The sequence below is a fragment of the Bos grunniens genome, chromosome 13 (genome assembly GCF_055505025.1).
Source record: "Bos grunniens cultivar Pamir isolate PY7600 chromosome 13, Bosgru_T2T1.0, whole genome shotgun sequence".
Taxonomy (NCBI): Eukaryota; Metazoa; Chordata; class Mammalia; order Artiodactyla; family Bovidae; genus Bos; species Bos grunniens.
This window is the reverse complement of record NC_141177.1, coordinates 51,657,253-51,677,752: the sequence shown is the minus strand read 5'-3', so window position 1 is coordinate 51,677,752 and position 20,500 is coordinate 51,657,253. Positions and strand designations below refer to the sequence as shown.

At 41.2% G+C, this 20,500-nt stretch overlaps 1 protein-coding gene and 1 pseudogene across 1 annotated transcript in view; one reads left to right on the top strand and one right to left on the bottom strand.

The window, feature by feature from the left end:
* Positions 1 to 20,500, bottom strand: part of ST8SIA6 (ST8 alpha-N-acetyl-neuraminide alpha-2,8-sialyltransferase 6) — a 159,426-nt gene that overhangs the window by 126,187 nt on the left and 12,739 nt on the right. The gene's annotated exons all lie outside the window — the stretch shown is intronic.
* LOC147360986 (endogenous retrovirus group K member 25 Env polyprotein-like) lies at positions 17,458 to 19,572 on the top strand (annotated as a pseudogene).

Genomic DNA, 20,500 nt, shown 5'->3' with positions numbered 1-20,500 from the left:
AAGAGATCTCTAGTCTTTCCCATTCTGTTGTTTTCCTCTATTTCTTTGCACTGATCACTGAGGAAGATTTTCTTATCTCTCCTTGCTATTGTTTGGAACTCTGCATTCAAATGGGTGTATCTATTGATATTGAATAATGGGTAAACCACTATTGTAGGTCTCAGCAAAACTTTATTCGTCCCCTTTGGATCCACAAATATTATCCACTCTGATTGGGGTACACACTACTCAACCAGTGTAGACATGAGTCTTAAAAGATGCATCATTGGGAATTTCATTCTTCCTATTGTTCACTGGCAGCAGTCCTAATAAAAAGTTCTAATAAAGTGACATCATGACCTACCAAAGACACCCTCATGACATTACAAAATGGATAGTGGTCTCCCAAATAAAACTCTCTTTTGCCTTCCGCTATATTTACCCTGAACTTCTGACTTTTAGGTCTTAAGATATCCTACCAAAATATAACTAGGGTCCCTCTTCTCATTCTATCCAAAAAAGGGAACACTACTCACCTACAGATCTATTAAACCCAAAGAGAATTCCCTTTCCCACTTAGTGACACCTCCCCATCTGCAATCCCTTCTCAAAGCTGGAGCCCAGCTGGAGATGAAGGCAGATGAAACAAAGGGACCTACTGAAAGTGAGGGCCTTCCTCTCAAAACAGGCTAATCTACATGCCTTAAGAAAGCTGTCTGCTAAAGCCTACTATCCTCCCCTGCCCCATTATGACCATTGTAGAGGCTAGCTATCTACAGGTCTCTCTTTGTAGGAAACAGATGTCCTTCTGCCTTTTTGCAGGTCTCATCACAATCTTTGGTATAACACACACACATTTAGGCATCTTCAATTATAAAACACAGACTCAACATTTTTACAACTGTGTGCATCTTTCCAGGAGGAAAGGAAGATCTTAAATTAGCTCCCAGCACCAATATTCTTCAGTAGAATGTCAGCTTTGGCTCCATAGATTATGGCTATTTTTTTTTTTTTTAATTTATTGGAGTAGAGTTGATTTATAATGTTTTGTTAGTTTCAGGTGTACAGCAAAGTGAATCAGTTATACATATACATATCCACTCACTTTTTTAGAGTCTTTTCCGATATAGGTCATTACAGAGTATTGAGTAGAGTTCCCTGTGCTCTACAGTAGTTATCTATTTTATATACAGTAGTGTGTATATGTCAGTCTCAATCTCTCAATTTATTTCTCTCTCTTTATCCCCTGGTAATCATAACATTTTTTCTTCATCTGTGACTCAACTTCTGTTCTGTAACTAGGTTTATTTGTGCCCTCTTTTCTTTTTTAGATTTCACATATAAGTTATACCGTACGATGATTGTCTTTCTGTGTCTAACTTACTTCACTCAGTATGACAACCTCTAGGTCCATCCATATTGTTGCAAATGGCATTATTTTGACTATGGCAATTTGAACAGGACTCAGGATGGCAAAGCTCATGGCTTTCATAATAAGAAAAAAAAATTACAATTCCTGGAGCCAAAAGATACTGATTTTTAGTCACTCTTGTAATAATCCCTCAAATGTAAATTGCCTCAGGCCTTAGGGTTATCCATGGACTCATAAGGAGCTTACAAAACTCCTATGTACTCATTGTTCACTTTCTCTCTCTCTCTGTTCCTGAACTTTTCCTGGAGAGCCATTCTCCCCTTCCCCAACTTCAAGACATCCCAGTTTGTGTAATAAACCTTTCTTGGGTCACACCAAGGACAACTGTCATAAGCTTTAGGAGGGAGCTGCCCTGCCTCATGGTGGAATTACTAGATGAACCCTCACAAAAGGTGTGAAGTGTTGATCTCATAGACATTGTGATCTGATTTTCCCTAATGACTAATGAAGTTAAACATTTTTTTCATATGCTTTATTGGCCATTTATATCATAGTATATCTTCTTTGGTGAAATGTCTTTTCAAATCTTCTGTCCATTTTTAAATTGTCTTCTTAAGACAAATTTATTTTATTCTAAAAAATTTATTTATTTGGCTGTGTTGGGTCTCGGTTGCAGCATGCAGGATCTTTTGTTGCGGTGCACAGACTACCTAGTTGTGCCGAGGGTTCCAGGGTGCATGGACGCAGCAGTTGTGGCACGTGCTCTTCGTTGCCCCAAGGCATGTGGGATCTTAGTTCCCCAACCAGGAATTGAACCCTTGTCCCCAGCATTGCAAGGTGTTTTTTTTAACCACTGGACCACCCAGGAAGTCCCAAGAGTTCTTGATATATTCCACATACAGATCTCTTACTGGGTATACAATTTATAAATATTTACTCCCAATCTGTGGATTATCTTTTTCATATTCTTAGCAGTGGAAGCACAAAGCTTTTAATTTTGATAGAATATAATTTATCCATTTTTTCCTCTATTGATTACACTTCTGATGTTGTATCTGAGAATTCTATCTGATCCAAGGCCACAAAATTTTCTGTGTTTTCTTCTGGAAACCTTATGGTTTTAACACTTACATCTATAATCCACGTTGAGTTAATTTTGTGTGTATGCTGTGCTGTGAATAAGAGTCTAAACTCATGTTTTTGCATATAGAAATCCAATGGCATGTAGTGACTACCTTCACTCTTCCATCTAGAAGTCCTGCCTCTAAACTTGTTAATTAATTTAAATAAGTTGCATTTTAAAGAATTTGGTACACTGTGTAAAATTCATAGAGTTGTAAACTACATTCATAAAAACACTAACAGTCCCACATTTGACTATCCCCAAACACCACCCCTGCACTGATTTTTACTGGTTTTATAGTGAAGATGATATAAAACAATCTTTTAAATTTGATACATGTCTTATCTCACTTTTGAAGAAAATAAAGGAAATCCTATACTGTTCAAAATTTTGTAAAATCTAGATATTTTCAGATTGTTAGAGCTTTTACTAAGAAAGCAGCCTACAGTTTATATACATGAGTAGTTAATACACTATATAATTGATTTTTATGTGGAGACCTCTTAGCTTAGAATATGCATCTTGATTAAAAGGATCTTCCAGCAGAAGCCCACCATAAATATGAGTAACACTAAATCTTTGCTTTGGCCATATACTTTTAAAATCATTATTTATCTAAAGTTAAATTTCTATAAAAAGTTTCCAATGCTCTGTGAATTTACAAAGAGTTCTCAAAAGAACCTACAGAAGCAGGGGTTATGTGATGAACTACAGAGATAAATGATCACTAATCTCTAAATTCTTTACTAGAAAAGATTCTCCTAAGTACAAATATTATAAGACTTCCTGTCTACTTATTCAAATTATTTCTTAATGTATGTTCTCCATTTAAGAAATGATTACAGATACGAGTTTTCATCCTTCCGGTTTTAATCCATCCTCCTCCAATTACAAGATTTTATTTGATATACTCACACGCAAGCACACAGTTACAAATCGGGTTTTGTTATCATTACTGTTTTACCATGTGAAACTCCCTATGTGTCTCTCTTGCAATGCAACAGGGGGAAGTATACCTTCAAAAACCTAATACTACTATTGACACAGGACAAAAGGACTCAAAACCTAACACACTGGGGGCCAGAAAACTGCGGTGACAGAATCAGACAAGGCACGGACTTTACTGAATAATATTCCCCAGGCAAGGAAAACACGAGTACTTTGGTATCTAGAAAATAAACAGGGAGTGTTGGACAAATCCCCAAATGAAAACCACAAAAATTTGCTCACAAACTTCATGTACAAACAGTAAAGCTACATTCACAAATATAAACATGTAAAATACAGGTGTTTTTCTGAAATATCAAAGCAGCAAATATGTTATAAAATATATACTATAGGTACTTCCCTGGTGGTCCAGTGGTTAAGACTCTGAACTTCCAATTCAGGGGTCATGGGTTCAATCCCTGGTCACATAACTAAGATCTCTCATGCCACATGGTGCAGCCAAAAAAAAATTATATATATATATATATATGCATAAAAACTTAGTTGTGTCTGACTCTTTGTGACCCCATAGGTGGTAGCCCACCAGGCTCCTCTGTCCATGGAATTCTCCAGGCAAGAATACTGGATTGGGTTGCCATGTCCTCCTCCAGGGGATCTTCCCAACCCAGGGATCGACCCAGATCTCCTGCAGTACACGCACATTCTTTACGTCTGAGTCACGAGGGAAGCACACACACACACACACATATGGCATTAATAGATACAAAGTTTCTGACTGACACATTATATTATATTGCATAGAGTAAAGAAATAATGAGGTATAATCTCAAAAAGAAAATATGAATGTTGAATAAATCCTCCAGACAGCATGTAAGGATGCCACTTGCATCCAACTAAGGTTCCAGAAACAGTGAGAGATTTGAATCATTTTCAAAATTAATGGTCTTTACAACCTACAACTTTAGTTTTTTGGAATCAGTTCAGTTCAGTCGCTCAGTCGTGTCCAACTCTTTGCGACCCCATGAATTACAGCACACCAGGCCTCCCTGTCCATCACCAACTCCCAGAGTTTACTCAGACTCACGTCCATCGAGTCAGTGATGCCATCCAGCCGTCTCATCCTCTGTCGTCCCCTTCTCCTCTTGCCCCCAATCCCTCCCAGCATCAGAGTCTTTTCCAATGAGTCAACTCTTTGCATGAGGTGGCCAAAGTACTAGAGTTTCAGCTTTAGCATCATTCCTTCCAAAGAAATCCCAGGGCTGATCTCCTTCAGAATGGACTGGTTGGATCTCCTTGCAGCCCAAGGGACTCTCAAGAGTCTTCTCCAACACCACACTTCAAAAGCATCAATTCTTCCATGCTCAGCTTTCTTCACAGTCCAACTCTCACATCCATACATGACCACAGAAAAAACCATAGCCTTGACTAGACAGACCTTTGTTGGCAATGTCTCTGCTTTTTAATATGCTGTCTAGGTTGGTCATAACTTTCCTTCCAAGGAGTAAGCGTCTTTTAATTTCATGGCTGCACTCACCATCTGCAATGATTTTGGAGCCCAGAAAAATAAAGTCTGACACTGTTTCCACTGTTTCCCCATCTGTTTGCCACGAAGTGATGGGACTGGATGCCATGATCTTCGTTTTCTGAATGTTGAGCTTTAAGCCAACTTTTTCACTCTCCTCTTTCACTTTCATCAAGAGGCTTTTTAGTTCCTCTTCACTTTCTGCCATAAGGGTGTGTGGTGTCATCTGCATATCTGAGGTTATTGATATTTGTCCCACCAATCTTGATTCCAGCTTGTGCTTCTTCCAGACCAGTGTTTCTCATGATGTATTCTGCATATAAGTTAAATAAACAGGGTGACAATATACAGCCTTGACGTACTCCTTTTCCTATTTGGAACCAGTCTGTTGTTCCATGTCCAGTTCTAACTGTTGCTTCCTGACCTGCATACAGATTTCTCAAGAGGCAGGTCAGGTGGTCTGGTAGTCCCATCTCTTTCAGAATTTTCCACATTTTATTGTGATCCACACAGTCAAAGGCTTTGGCATAGTCAATAAAGCAGAAATAGATGCTTTTCTGTAACTCTCTTGCTTTTTCCATGATCCAGCAGATGTTGGCAATTTGATCTCTGGTTCCTCTGCCTTTTCTAAAACCAGCTTGAACATCAGGAAGTTCATGGTTCACATATTGCTGAAGCCTGGCCTGGAGAATTTTAAGCATTACTTTACTAGCATGTGAAATGAATGCAATTGTGCGGTAGTTTGAGCATTCTTTGGCATTGCCTTTCTTTGGGATCAGAATGAAAACTGACCTTTTCCAGTCCAGTGGCCACTGTGGAATACTGCAGTTTAAAAATTATATGTTAGAGAATTCTAGTGTTTTTATAACTAGCAACAATACCTAACCAGACAATAGAAAATATTTTTCAATAATTTCAAAAGCACAGGTTATGCCCCTATAAAATTATCTTTAGAAATATTTATGCCTGTGGATATGACTGTTCCCAAGAAGTTACTGACTGATTATTTACAGCATGTAGTCTTAGTACTTTGTGGAACAAAAGAAAGGTTTTTAAATCTGAGAGTATAGATAAGATAGATTTAACAGCCCTGAATAAGCTAACTTCTGAAGTGAGTACAGATAAATATACTAAAGCCATAATCATCTTCTTAATAGCAAAAGAAGCCATGAAATAAGACATCAGGACACAAGAACACTTCCCTCAAGTTTACTCAAAGCATCAATAGCTCTTTTAAGAGCCTCTTTTTCAGTCCCCAAATGAGAGGTTCAGAACCTTTGCACCCTGAAACCACAGAGCAGCTTCTGCTAGTGGCTCTAAAAAAAAAGCTTCTACTGGCAGATGAGGATTTATTTTTATTTCCTTTTCTTCTCTTCACATCCCTTCTGCTGTGTCCCAGTCTCATCTCTCAATATTTCCTCTGTTAGAAACTCATCTTTCAAAATGTTTGTGCTTCTCTATAAGCCTTGGGAAAAAAATCTTTATTCCTTCCTCAGACATTCAGGCTTTTTTTCTGTTATTTTATCCTAATGCCTGTTGGTTCAAGGAAAATGTCTAATAAGAGCACAGTGAATTAATATACAAGGCCAGACAGCATTAAGGCAACCTTGATTTACATTGCAATGGAAGCATCTACTTTGAAACATGAGTGCCAACAGTATTGTCTGCCAAGTGTCTCATGTCGCTTCTGATGTCATAAAAAGAAATACCCTGGCTCTGTGTGAAGAGAGGCCTGTCGAGGAGGCAGTGGAGTGATAGGAAGCAGAAAATTAAATTCCACCTCCAGCCACCTCCAAAGTGAGAGTTGAGCCAATCAGACACCATTTCTTCCTGAACTCTGGATCCCCTGTCCACATACTCTCCAAAGCAAAGGAAAGAGCAGAACATTCCTTCATGTCTTGCAGGCTCATCCTGGCTTTGCTGTCCACATGTTGATGTGTCCACAGGAGCCTGGCAGGGTCCACAGCCCGTGTTCTGAAGCCCTGGGTCACCTTCCCTAGACAACTGTGCCCTGCAGCTTACATCACACAAGAGAGGCCAAAGATGTGCCAGAGGCACCAGAGAATGAAGGGACTGAAAAAATGTCAATCTGGGAAGCACCATAAATCCATGTTCAAACAGGGAACACCAGAAGTGCAGAGATGGAGGAGAACCCACTGTATACCTTTAAAAGAAGAGCTGCAATTAGCACATAGGATTGGGAACTAGGGAAATAGGTAAAATGCAAGATTTAAAGTCTCATTTAAAATGAATCCAGCAATGAGACTCAAGGCAACTTTAAAACATACTGAGAGCATGAGACAAACTGAGAGAATGACACCGACATATATATGCTGTGGTGGTTTAGTCGCTCAGTCAGGTCCAACTCTATGACCCCATGGACTGTAGCCCACCAGGCTTCTCTATCCATTGGATTTCCCAGGAAAGAATACTGGAGTGTGTTGCCATTTCCTTCTCCAGGGGGATCTTCCCAATCCAGGGATCGAACCCAGGTCTCCTGCATTGCAGGCAGATTCTTTACCGACTGAGCCACCAGGGAAGCCCATGTGTAAAATAGATAGCTAACGTGAACCTGCTATATAGCACAGGGAGCTTAGCTCAGGCCTCTGTGATGACCTAGAGGAGTGGGAGGGAGGTTTAAGAGGAAGGCCATGTGTGTATGTATACATATAGCTGATTCACATCGTTAAACAGCAAAAACACAACACTGCAAAGCAATTATACTCCAATAAAAAAAATAGAAAAAAAATACTGAATTTTCAAAATCAGGACACAGAGTACCACTACTTATAAAAGGAAAGAAACCAAAGTGAATTCTATTATTTTTGAAAGTAAAATTTAATAGCCTTCATCTACTTGGAGAGTGGGGTGCAGAGGAAAGGGGTAGGAGAGTAAAAAATCAGCTGTTCCAGAGTCATGTTTAGCTAAAACAGTCATGTTTAGCTAAAGCTCTAATTCACACTCACCTTGAGTTCTCCAAAGCTCACGGTTATGATTCCAGTGTGAACACAGACATCAGAAAAATATTCAATAAAACATTACTACAACTTTCAGTGTAAGACAGTAGACAGTAAACAGTACCCAACTCTCCCTTTTCCAGACTATTTACATTCTCGTCGAAGTACACAAGCCTACACACAATGACAAGCACACATTTTGATGGCAACAGATAGCTGCTTCAGAAAAGTATCAGGTTTGGGGAGGAAATGTTATTAGCAATACAGCATCATGTAGAGAAATTATCAGCAGCTGATGTAAATCTTCAACCCTGAAACAGAGCAGGTCCAGGGAAAAAAATTAAAAAGTGGCTTTGATCTTCCTCCCACTATCTCTCTTTATTTACCTATGGCATGGAGAATCTGCCCCAACCAGAAAGTCAGGTGGCTGCTCCCACACAGTGTTGGGAAGTGCAGTACAAAATAGCCGTATAAGAGGAAGTCCTTGGGAAAATGGCGAAGGGCCAGAAGTACTCCGGCTTTGTGTGCTGCGGGCAGAAAAACATCTCCTGCCTTTGGTTATGCTCGGCGCCAAGATTTAATAATAAATATTAAGGATGTTGCTTGAGAAAACGGGTTATGGGATAAGCACATGGGTCACTTAGAGCGCACTGTCCTTGAAATATTTTTACTGATTATGTGTTAACCCAGTACGTGCCCTGCTGGCCGTGTACTCTAAGCTCTTTGTTCCTGCTTCTATAAAAAGGCTTGACTGCAGAAATAAACTTGTCAGTCCTTGCAAGAGACTGTCCGAGTGTCATTCATTCAGGTTCATCGCTTCCAAGTCCCGGGGAGAAAATCCCCAGCAGGTGGCGCCCGAACAGGGACTTGAAAGGAAGGCTAAACAAAGCGAGGAGCCCTGCATAAAGAGGTAAGCAGGATGGGACAACATAGCAGTAAAATTCCTTTCATTTCTATAATGCATCATTTTTTGAAACAAAACGGTGTTAATGTTTCAAGAGATCAGTTGAATGACTGCTATCATATACTACTGGAACATAATCCATGGTTCCAGGAAGAGGGGACGCTTGATCTTGATGTATGGAAAAGGGTTAAGAATAATGTTTTGCGAGCATATCGGCAGGGAGTTCGCATTCCTCCTCAATAGTGGGTTACCTGGTCACTCATACGGGCTGTCATAGAACAAACTGAAGGACATAATGTTGATTTGGAGGTAGAGACTGTTCGGTCTTTGCATGAATACGAGCTTGATGAACAAGACATGAAAGGTGCTTTGAAATGCAAGAATGTCATGATCAATCAAACACAAACCGTGGAAAAACAACTTGAGGATGTATCTATTAAGGATGTGTCAAAACCGAAACCACTTAAGGCGGAAGTCATTTTGTTCAGTGGACAGCCCAAATCTGAGGCTTTTCCTTCTGCTCCATCTGTAACTGCTGTTGCTAACCTTGCTCGTACTAACCGCTTCACTCCTCCTCAGGAGATGCCTGCTTGTGCTTTTGCTTTCCCAATACAATTTGATCAACTCGTCCAGGGTCGAAATTCTGGGGCCAGTGTAGATTTTGGCATGTTGTCTAACTTTAAGAAAGCATGTACTCTGTATGGACCTACTTCTCCTTACTGTACAGAATTTCTCAGAGGATGGGCTGACCATTGGATGTCATATGATTTTTTTCAAGTAGCAAAGATGGTTTTAAATCCTCAACAATTACTGCAGTGGCAAATGTGGGTTAGTGATGAGGCCCGACAGCTGATGATTGACCAGCAATCTCGTGGTAACCCTGCCAATTTAACTTATGATATACTGACTGGAACAGGGACTATGACTGATGTAATGGCGCAATTAGCTAATATTACCCCTGAGATGTTGCATTTCATTAAAGAAACTGCCTGCAGGGCGTGGGCAAAGGTTGATAGCACTAACTCTGACGGTTCATTTGTTAAGATTATTCAAGGACATGAGGAGGAATATTCTCAATTTATAGGAAAATTAAAGGATGCAGTTGAAAAATCTATTAAGGATGTGACTTTACAAAACATTATTTTAAAACAACTTGCTTTTGAAAATGCTAATGAGGAATGTCAATCCGTGCTCAGACCAATTCAAGAGACTGGCTCTCTTATGGAATATTTGAAAGCATGTAGGGATATCAGATCTATGTTCCATAGAGCAAAACTGGCAGCACTGGAAACCTTTAATGTACAGAAAGCTGCTAATGCCAAATGTTTTAACTGTGGGAAACCCGGCCATATGAAAAAAAAATGCCGCATACCAACACAGGCCGGAAAAAATAATACTACTTCTAATAAGAACAGACCCCCAAGAGTATGTCCAAGACGTAAAAAGGGGTTCCATTGGCTGAATGAATGTCATTCTAAATTTGATAAGGATGGAAAGACCTTGAACCCCGGTGCACAACAAAAACAACAGGGAAACTGATAAAGGGGCCGTCCTCTAGCCCCGCTACAAAAGGAGGACCTAGCGTTATGATGCTACAAGCAACTACATCCAAGAGTGCTTGCATTGATATACCTAGTCCTTATGATATGGAACTAATAGAATTATACAACCCCCACAAAATTCCCACTGGATATTACGGCCCGATTCCACCCGGGACAGTGGGACTGATTTTGGGACGTAGTAGCTGCACAATGAGAGGTTTAGTGGTATTGACCGGTGTTGTGGATGAAGATTATGAAGGGGAAATACATGTTATGGTAAATGTTGTGAAAATGGGAAATGTATACTTACAAAAAGGGGAACATTTTGCACAATTATTACTTTTACCATGTAAACCAATGAAGGCATCTGATAAAGTTCGGCAGGGAGGCTTTGGCAGTACCAACCTTACTGCTGCACTATCTACCTTATTAAAGAACATCAGAAACCCATGCTTACTTTACACATATGGGGAAAAAATTTCACAGGCATGTTAGATACTGGAGCTGACATTTCAATCATTAGAGCTGCAGAATGGCCCCTTGATTGGGGTAAGGTTGTGGCTCCTTCTAGACTATTAGGAGTGGGTGAAGCTAATGCCACACAAACTTTTGTCAGTGCATCCTATTTACAAGTGTATGGCCCTGATCAAATTGTAGCTTATCTTAAACCATATATTACTAATATCCCTATCAATTTATGGGGACGGGATTTTCTTAAACAAATGAAAGCCACAATTTCTTTAAATGAACCTTTTTAATGGGGGCCATTGAATTAACACCACTGCCTCTCGACTGGGAATCTGATACCCCAGTATGGACACCTCAATGGCCCTTAACTAAAGAAAAATTGGTAGCTCTTACGCAATTATTAAATGAACAATTACAAGAAGCTCATATAGAACCTTCATTTTCCCCATGGAATTACCCTGTTTTTATAATAAAAAAGAAATCAGGAAAATGGTGAATGTTGATAGATTTAAGAAATGTTAATAATACCATGTTACCTATGGGGCCCTTACAACCCATATTGCCCTCCCCTTCTATGGTACCAAAAGGATGGTCTATAGTTATTATTGACTTACAAGACTGCTTTTTTACTATACCTCTGCACCCTAAAGATAGAAAACGTTTTGCCTTTTCAGTTCCTTCTATAAATCACATGGCTGCTGTTAAAAGATTTCAATGGAAGGTGCTACCTCAGGGAATGATGAACTCTCCTACCATTTGCCAATATCTCATATCTGTTTTATTACAACCCATTAGATATAAGTATCCTACTGCGTTTATAATTCATTACATGGATGATATACTTCTATGGAATCTGAACTCTGAAACTCCAGTACTTTGGCCACCTCATGCGAAGAGTTGACTCATTGGAAAAGACTCTGATGCTGGGAGGGATTGGGGGCAGGAGGAGAAGGGGACGACAGAGGATGAGATGGCTGGATGGCATCACTGACTCGATGGACATGAGTCTGAGTGAACTCCGGGAGTTGGTGATGGACAGGGAGGCCTGGCGTGCTGCGGTTCATGGGGTCGCAAAGAGTCGGACACGACTGAACGACTGATCTGGTCTGATCTGATCTGATCTAATGAAGTTACTACTACTCTTCAAAATCATGGCCTGCTTGATGCACCAGATAAAATCCAGTGGAAAGCACCCTTTAATTATTTAGGACGTTTGACATCAGGAGCAGAAGCCGGGAGGACCCCATGCCCGAAGGACGGCGGCCAAGAGGAGTTACCCCACGTCCAAGGTCAGGGGCAGCGGCTGAGAGTGCCAGACTGCGATGGTGCAGGAACGGCAGAGAGGAGCTACCCCGCATCCGAGGTCAGGGGTGGGGGGTGCGGCCGAGGGGACATACCCAGCGTCCAAGGTCAGGGGCGGCGGCAGGGAGGAGATACTCCATGCCCTGAAGCCCGAGGCCAGGGGTGGCGAGCGGGAGGAGCTACCCCACTCCCCTAAGCCTGTGACCAGGGGCGGTGGCCGGGAGGACCAACCCCACACCGTGTCCGCGCGGGCACAGGAGGGCCTAGAGGAGCTATCCCATGGTGAAGGTCAGGAAGGGCAGCGGTGAGGAGATACCCCTTGTCCAAGGTAAGGAGCATTGGCTGCGTTTTGCTGGAGCAGCCGTGAAGAGATACCCCACACCCAAGGTAAGAGAAACCCAAGTAAGACGGTACGTGTGGCAAGAGGGCATCAGAGGGCAGACACACTGCAACCACTCACAGAAAACTAGTCAATCTAATCACACTAGGACCACAGCCTTGTCTAACTCAATGAAACTAAGCCATGCCCGTGGGGCAACCCAAGATGGGCGGGTCATGGTGGAGACATCTGACAGAATGTGGTCCACTGGAGAAGGGAATGGCAAACCACTTCAGTATTCTTGCCTTGAGAACCCCATGAACAGTATGAAAAGGCAAAATGATAGGATACTGAAAGAGAAACTCCCCAGGTCAGTAGGTGCCCAATATGCTACTGGAGATCAGTGGAGAAATAACTCCAGAAAGAATGAAGGGATGCAGCCAAAGCAGAAAGAATACCCAGCTGTGGATGTGACTGGTGATAGAAGCAAGGGCCGATGCTGTAAAGAGCAATATTGCATAGGAACCTGGAATGTCAGGTCCATGAATCAAGGTAAATTGGAAGTGGTCAAACAAGAGATGGCAAGAGTAAATGTTGACATTCTAGGAATCAGCTAACTGAAATGGACTAGAATGGGTGAATTTAACTCAGATGACCATTATATCTACTACTGTGGGCAGGAATCCCTCAGAAGAAATGGAGTAGCCATCATGGTCAACAAAAGAGTCCGAAATACAATACTTGGATGCAATCTCAAAAACGACAGAATGATCTCTGTTCGTCCCCAAGGCAAACCATTCGATATCACAGTACTCCAAGTCTATGCCCCAACCAGTAATGCTGAAGAAGCTGAAGTTGAACAGTTCTACGAAGACCTACAAGACCTTTTAGAACTAATACCCAAAAAAGATGTCCTTTTCATTATTGGGGACTGGAATGCAAAAGTAGGAAGTCAAGAAACACCTGGAGTAACAAGCAAATTTAGCCTTGGAATACGGAATGAAGCAGGGCAAAGACTGATAGAGTTTTGCCGAGAAAATGCACTGGTCATAACAAACACCCTTTCCAACAACACAAGAGAAGACTCTATACATGGAAATCACCAGATGGTCAACACCGAAGTCAGATTGATTATATTCTTTGCAGCCAAAGATGGAGAAGCTCTATACAGTCGGCAAAGACAAGACCGGGAGCTGACTGTGGCTCAGACCATGAACTCTTTATTGCCAAATTCAGACTTAAATTGAAGAAAGTAGGGAAAACCACTAGACCATTCAGGTATGACCTAAATCGAATCCCTTATGATTAGACAGTGGAAGTGAGAAATAGATTTAAGGGCCTAGATCTGATAGATAGAGTGCCTGATGAACTATGGAATGAGGTTCGTGACATTGTACAGGAGACAGGGATCAAGACCATCCCCATGGAAAAGAAATGCAAAAAACCAAAATGGCTGTCTGCGGAGGCCTTACAAATAGCTGTGAAAAGAAGAGAAGCAAAAAGCAAAGGAGAAAAGGAAAGATATAAACATCTGAATGCAGAGTTCCAAAGAATAGCAAGAAGAGATAAGAAAGCCTTCTTCAGCGATCAATGCAAAGAAATAGAGGAAAACAACAGAATGGAAAAGGCTAGGGATCTCTTCAAGAAAATCAGAGATACCAAGGGAACATTTCATGCAAAGATGGGCTCGATAAAGGACAGAAATGGTATGGACCTAACAGAAGCAGAAGACATTAAGAAGAGGTGGCAAGAATACACAGAAGAACTGTACAAAAAAGATCTTCACGACCCAGATAATCACGATGGTGTGATCACTGACCTAGAGCCAGACATCCTGGAATATGAAGTCAAGTGGGCCTTAGAAAGCATCACTACAAACAAAGCTAGTGGAGGTGATGGAATTCCAGTTGAGCTATTCCAAATCCTGAAAGATGATGCTGTGAAAGTGCTGCACTCAATATGAGAGCAAATATGGAAAACTCAGCAGTGGCCACAGGACTGGAAAAGGTCAGTTTTCATTCCAATCTCAAAGAAAGGCAATGCCAAAGAACGCTCAAACTACTGCACAATTGCACTCACCTCACACGCTAGTAAAGTAATGCTCAAAATTCTCCAAGCCAGGCTTCAGCAATATGTGAACTGTGAACTTCCTGATGTTCAAGCTTGTTTTAGAAAAGGCAGAGGAACCAGAGATCAAATTGCCAACATACGCTGGATCATGGAAAAAGCAAGAGAGTTCCAGAAAAGCATCTATTTCTGCTTTATTGACTATGCCAAAGCCTTTGACTGTGTGGATCACAATAAACTGTGGAAAATTCTTCAAGAGATGGGAATACCAGACCACCTGACCTGACTCTTGAGAAATTTGTATGCAGGTCAGGAAGCAACAGTTAGAACTGGACATGGAACAACAGACTGGTTCCAAATAGGAAAAGGAGTACGTCAAGGCTGTATATTGTCACCCTGCTTATTTAACTTATATGCAGAGTACATCATGAGAAACGCTGGACTGGAAGAAGCACAAGCTGGAATCAAGATTGCCGGGAGAAATACCAATAACCTCAGATTTGCAGATGACACCACCCTTATGGCAGAAAGTGAAGAGGAACTCAAAAGTCTCTTGATGAAAGTGAAAGTGGAGAGTGAAAAAGTTGGCTTAAAGCTCAACATTCACAAAACGAAGATCATGGCATCCAGTCCCATCACTTCATGGGAAATAGATGGGGAAACAGTGGAAACAGTGTCAGACTTTATTTTTGGGGGCTCCAAAATCACTGCAGATGGTTACTGCAGCCATGAAATTAAAAGACGCTTACTCCTTGGAAGGAAAGTTATGACCAACCTAGATAGCATATTCAAAAGCAGAGACATTACTTTGCCAACAAAGGTCTGTCTAGTCAAGGCTATGGTTTTTCCTGTGGTCATGTATGGATGTGAGAGTTGGACTGTGAAGAAGGCTGAGGGCTGAAGAATTGATGCTTTTGAAGTGTGGTGTTGGAGAAGACTCTTGAGAGTCCCTTGGACTGCAAGGACATCCAACCAGTCCATTGTGAAGGAGATCAGCCCTGGGATTTCTTTGGAAGGAATGATGCTAAAGCTGAAACTCTAGTACTTTGGCCACCTCATGTGAAGAGTTGACTCATTGGAAAAGACTCTGATGCTGGGAGGGATTGGGGGCAGGAGGAGAAGGGGACGACAGAGGATGAGATGGCTGGATGGCATCATTGACTCGATGGACGTGAGTCTGGGTGAACTCCAGGAGTTGGTGAAGGACAGGGAGGCCTGGCGTGCTGCGATTTATGGGGTTGCAAAGAGTCAGACACGACTGAGCGACTGATCTGATCTGATCTGATCTGATGGAAGAATCTAAAACCAAACCTCCAAAAACTCAAATTTCTGTGCAATCTCTACCCTCGCTGAATGATTTTCAAAAATTGCTAGGAGATATTAATTGGCTGCGGCCGTCTGTCAGGATCCCCACCTGTGCCTTACAAAATCTATTTAAAATTTTAGAGGGATCCCCTGAGCCTAATAGCCCTAGGCAGCTAACAAAAGAGGCCAAAGAAGAACTGGCCTTACTGGAGAAATGCATTCAACAATCTTTTTCAACTCGGCTAGATTATGATCAACCAGTTTCTTTATATATATTCCCCACTGAACATTGGCCCACTGCAATTATAGCTCAGCATAGCCCAATAGAATGGGTATATTTACACACTAAACAGTCTTAAAAAATTGTATCATATATTGAGAAAATAGGGCGCTTAATTGTGTCAGGAAGAAGCCGTATAAAAACTTTGACTGGATTTGATCCATATGCAATACACGTTCCCTTGACAAAAAAGGAATTGGAAATTGCCTTACAGTATAACTTGACCATGCAAATAGCATTAAGTGATTTTCAAAATGTTATCTCATTTCATTTGCCAAAAGGAAAATTATGGCGCTTTCTACAATGTACTAAATTCATTGTAACTAATATCATTGCATCCCAGCCTATTTCCAATGCACCCACCTATTTCATGGATGGCAACAAGAAAGGCATAGCAGGGATTGTCGGCCCTGATATCAAAGAGAAATTACCCATTACCTATTCTTCAGTACAAAGAGTTGAATTGTATGCTTTATGTGCTCTTTTGTCACTTCAACCATTATCCTTCAACGTATATACTGATTCCAAATACCTTGCTTCCCTTTTTCCTGATTTTGTTACCGCCTTTTTATACAACCTAGATGAAGAATTATAAACTCTCTTTTCACAGACTCAAGCTTTAATTCGCTCACGTATGGAACCTTTCTTTATTGCACATATATGTGCTCATTCAGGTTTACCCGGCCCTCTGGTTGCAGGAAATGATGCTGTTGACAGGCTCATAGCTCCCATTTTTACGTCTGCCAGTGACGAACATGCTAATCTTCACACCAATGCTAACAGATTGCACTCTAAATACCATATTCCTCTCACTGAAGTGCGGCGTATTATTAAAACTTGTGATGTCTGCGCCCCTCTGCACTTACGAACTACGATTTCAGGAGTTAATCCCCAGGGGCAACAGCCTAATTCCCTTTGGCAATCTGATTTCATTCACTACTCCTTAGGAAAGTTTTCTTTGCTTTTTGTCTCAGTTGATACATTTTCAGGCTTTATCTGGGCAGTACCTGTCTCTTCAGAATCCAGCAAACACGCCATTTCCACACTCTTACTCACCTTCCCCATTATGGGGATTCCTTCTGTCTTGAAAACAGACAATGGGCCTGCATTCACCTCGTATTCCTTTCGTTCATTTTTATCAGAATGGAACATAACACACATTACAGGAATACCCTATAATCCTCAGGGTCAAGCCATCATTGAAAGAGCCCACCGCACCCTAAAAACTCATTTATTAAAACAGGAAGGGGAAATATGGAAGAGGAGATACATGTCTTATCCTATGAACCCTCAATTATTATTATCTTTAACTCTTTATTCCCTAAATTTTTTAAACTTAACAAAAAATAATTCTGACACTTGTGCAGATACACATTTTGCAGAAGACAAAAACAGCAAATTAGAAATCAATACACCAATATAGTATAAGCAATTTAATCAGTGGCTGACAGGAATATTACGACTCCTAGGCAAGGGTTATGGTCTTGTCGTTGCAGATGGAGAGGAAATCTGGGTTCCCCTTCGCCATGTCCATTACCGAGAGGGACCCCAAGACCGGACTCCCTCAAAAAGTGATGAAGTTGATGCGAAGGGTCTCGTCAATGAACCTGGAGGAGCCAATGAGGAAACGCCATCGTCTGAATCCTTACCCGACATGGGCTCAAGTGAAAAATATGACTTGTCAGGCTGAGCAGACACTGAAGAGCACTGGAACTCCTATGACTCCAGATAAGCTGTTTCTGGCAATGTTAGCTGTTCTTTCCTGTTTCTCTGGGGTAAGTGCAGAATATGTTTATTGGGCATACATACCCAACCCACCACTTCTCTCCATAGTGGATTGGGTGGATAAAGCCCCTATGATCTTTACTAATGATAGCATGCATTTTCCAAGTCCCTGGTCCATAAAGCGACCAATTCATGAAGAAGATGAGGGAAAGCCAATCAACATTTCCGTGGAATTCAAAACCTTGCCTATCTGTTTCGGATCTCATCCCCTTTGCATGACTATTTTCCCACAGTGGTGGGCATACTCTGCCAACAATGGGACTGCTTTGAGTCTGGGAATGTTTGCTACAGCATCTTTCTTACTTAATGGCTCCGAGAGACATTATCCAGGCCAGACAGCCAACTATTCGAACTCACTTTTTCAACCAGAGGAACCTTCATGTCATACTGTATCTTGGAGAAGAAAACAGGAGATACAACCGTTACATTGGTCTGACTGTCGAGGCCAATTTGGGAAAGTTTCTATAATTCAGCAAAATCATACTAATCATACATTTAAATTTGTTGACTGGGGACCTCACAGGTTGTTTGTAAACTGTTCTGAAGAGCAGGAGGAACATCATAATTGCTCCTGGTTTAACAGATCAAGCACTGGAGGCTTTCATAAATCTAAGACAAGTTTCTGGACTGATTAGGACATATTGCTGAATTGGTATAATGGGGGCTTATCACCCCCATGACCCAGGATTGTCGTCCCCAGTGTGGGGCCAGAGCAATGGCACATTTGGAAAATTCCAGCAGCCTTACAGCACTTTGCTAGTGTTTATGGGACTGTTGGTATGTTTCGTCCTTCTAATTATACCTTCCTATACAATGGTACTGGCTATATTTAATCGTGTGTTCACCTTCTGTACTTGTTTATTGTAGGGCATTTTGATATTGACTTATCGGCCAAGATTGTCAATTGTACTGCATGTGCATTGTATACCTGCCTTAATCACACCACTTCATATCACAATTGTGCTAGTTAAACAAAGATCTGAGTTATGGCTTCCTGTAAACTTAACTGAACCTTGGACTGATTCTGTATTTCTTTCTGTATTGTTGAAAACTGGACTTAGGTGATCTAAATGCATCATCGGGTGGATTATTGCAGGCATCTTAAGCCTTATCTCCACTGTGACTGTAGGAACTTTGTCTGATATGGCTTTACATAATTCTATACAAAATCATGATTTTATCACTGCTTGGCACAAAGACTCTCATGATCTTTGGACTCGACAAACTCAAATAGATCAGCAATTACAAACATGAATTAATGAGTTACAAACTGTGGTTATCCACTTAGGAGATCAAGTGCAGCAACTGACTTTCCAAACACGTATATGTTGTCACTGGAATTTTACTTCTTTTTGTCTGACTAACATGCCCTATAATAGCACTGAATATCCTTGGGATAAAGTTAAAGCGCATTTGCAGGATCTCACAGATAACTCAAGTTTAGACATCAATTTGTTGAAACAACAAGTTGCTAATTTTCAAGTTAAGGTACCTAAGGAATTGTACAGAACTCAATTTTATGATACTTTAACCAAAACCCTATCGTCTCTAGACCCTAGAACTTGGTTTTCAGGAAGCAATATTTTTATATATGTATTAATCACCCTGCTTTTTCTGTCATTGCTTATAGGATACAGATGTCTCTACTCAAGACTGCGTGCCTCCCACAATGGAGTCCAACTAGCAGCTGCCGTGCTTAAATTAAAAACAAAAGGAGGATATGTTGGGAAGTGCAGTACAAAATAGCTGTATAGGAGGAAGTCCTTGGGAAAATGGCAAAGGGCCAGAAGTACCCTGGCTTTGTGTGCTGCGGGCAGAAAAACATCTCCTGCCTTTGGTTATGCTCGGCACCAAGATTTAATAATAAATATTAAGGATGTTGCTTGAGAAAACGGGTTATGGGATAAGCACATGGGTCACTTAGAGCGCGCTGTCCTTGAAATATTTTTACTGATTATGTGTTAACCCCGTACGTGCTCTGCTGGCCGTATACTCTAAGCTCTTTGTTCCTGCTTCTATAAGAAGGCTTGACTGCAGAAATAAACTTGTCAGTCCTTGCAAGAGACTGTCCAAGTGTCATTCTTTCAGGTTCATCGCTTCCAAGTCCCGGGGAGAAATTCCCCAGCACACAGGAAGGAGCACCCCCAGCAGAAGCTGGTTTGGATACTGGTGTACCAGTGCTAATGCAGTTTCTATAGTCTCTGAGATTATGCCGCCATCATATACTATCTATATCATACCATACCATAGCATATCATTCCATACCATACCATATCACGCTATACCTTATCATTACCATAACATATCATATCATTACTGGGCTTTCCAGGGAGCTCAGGGGTAAAGAATTTGCCTGCTGATGCAAGAGCCCTAGGAGACATGGTTTAATCTCTGGGTCGAGATCCCCTGTTGGAGGAAATGGCAACCCACTCCAGTATTCTTGCCTGTGAAATCCTATGGACAGAGGAGCCTGGAAGGCTATAGTCTAAAGGGTCACAAACAGTCAGACAGGACTGAGGGACTGAGCACATGCATATACATCATCTCATTACTATATCATAACGTATCATACTTATCACATCATTCTATACCATACCATATCATACTATACCTTATCATTACTATATC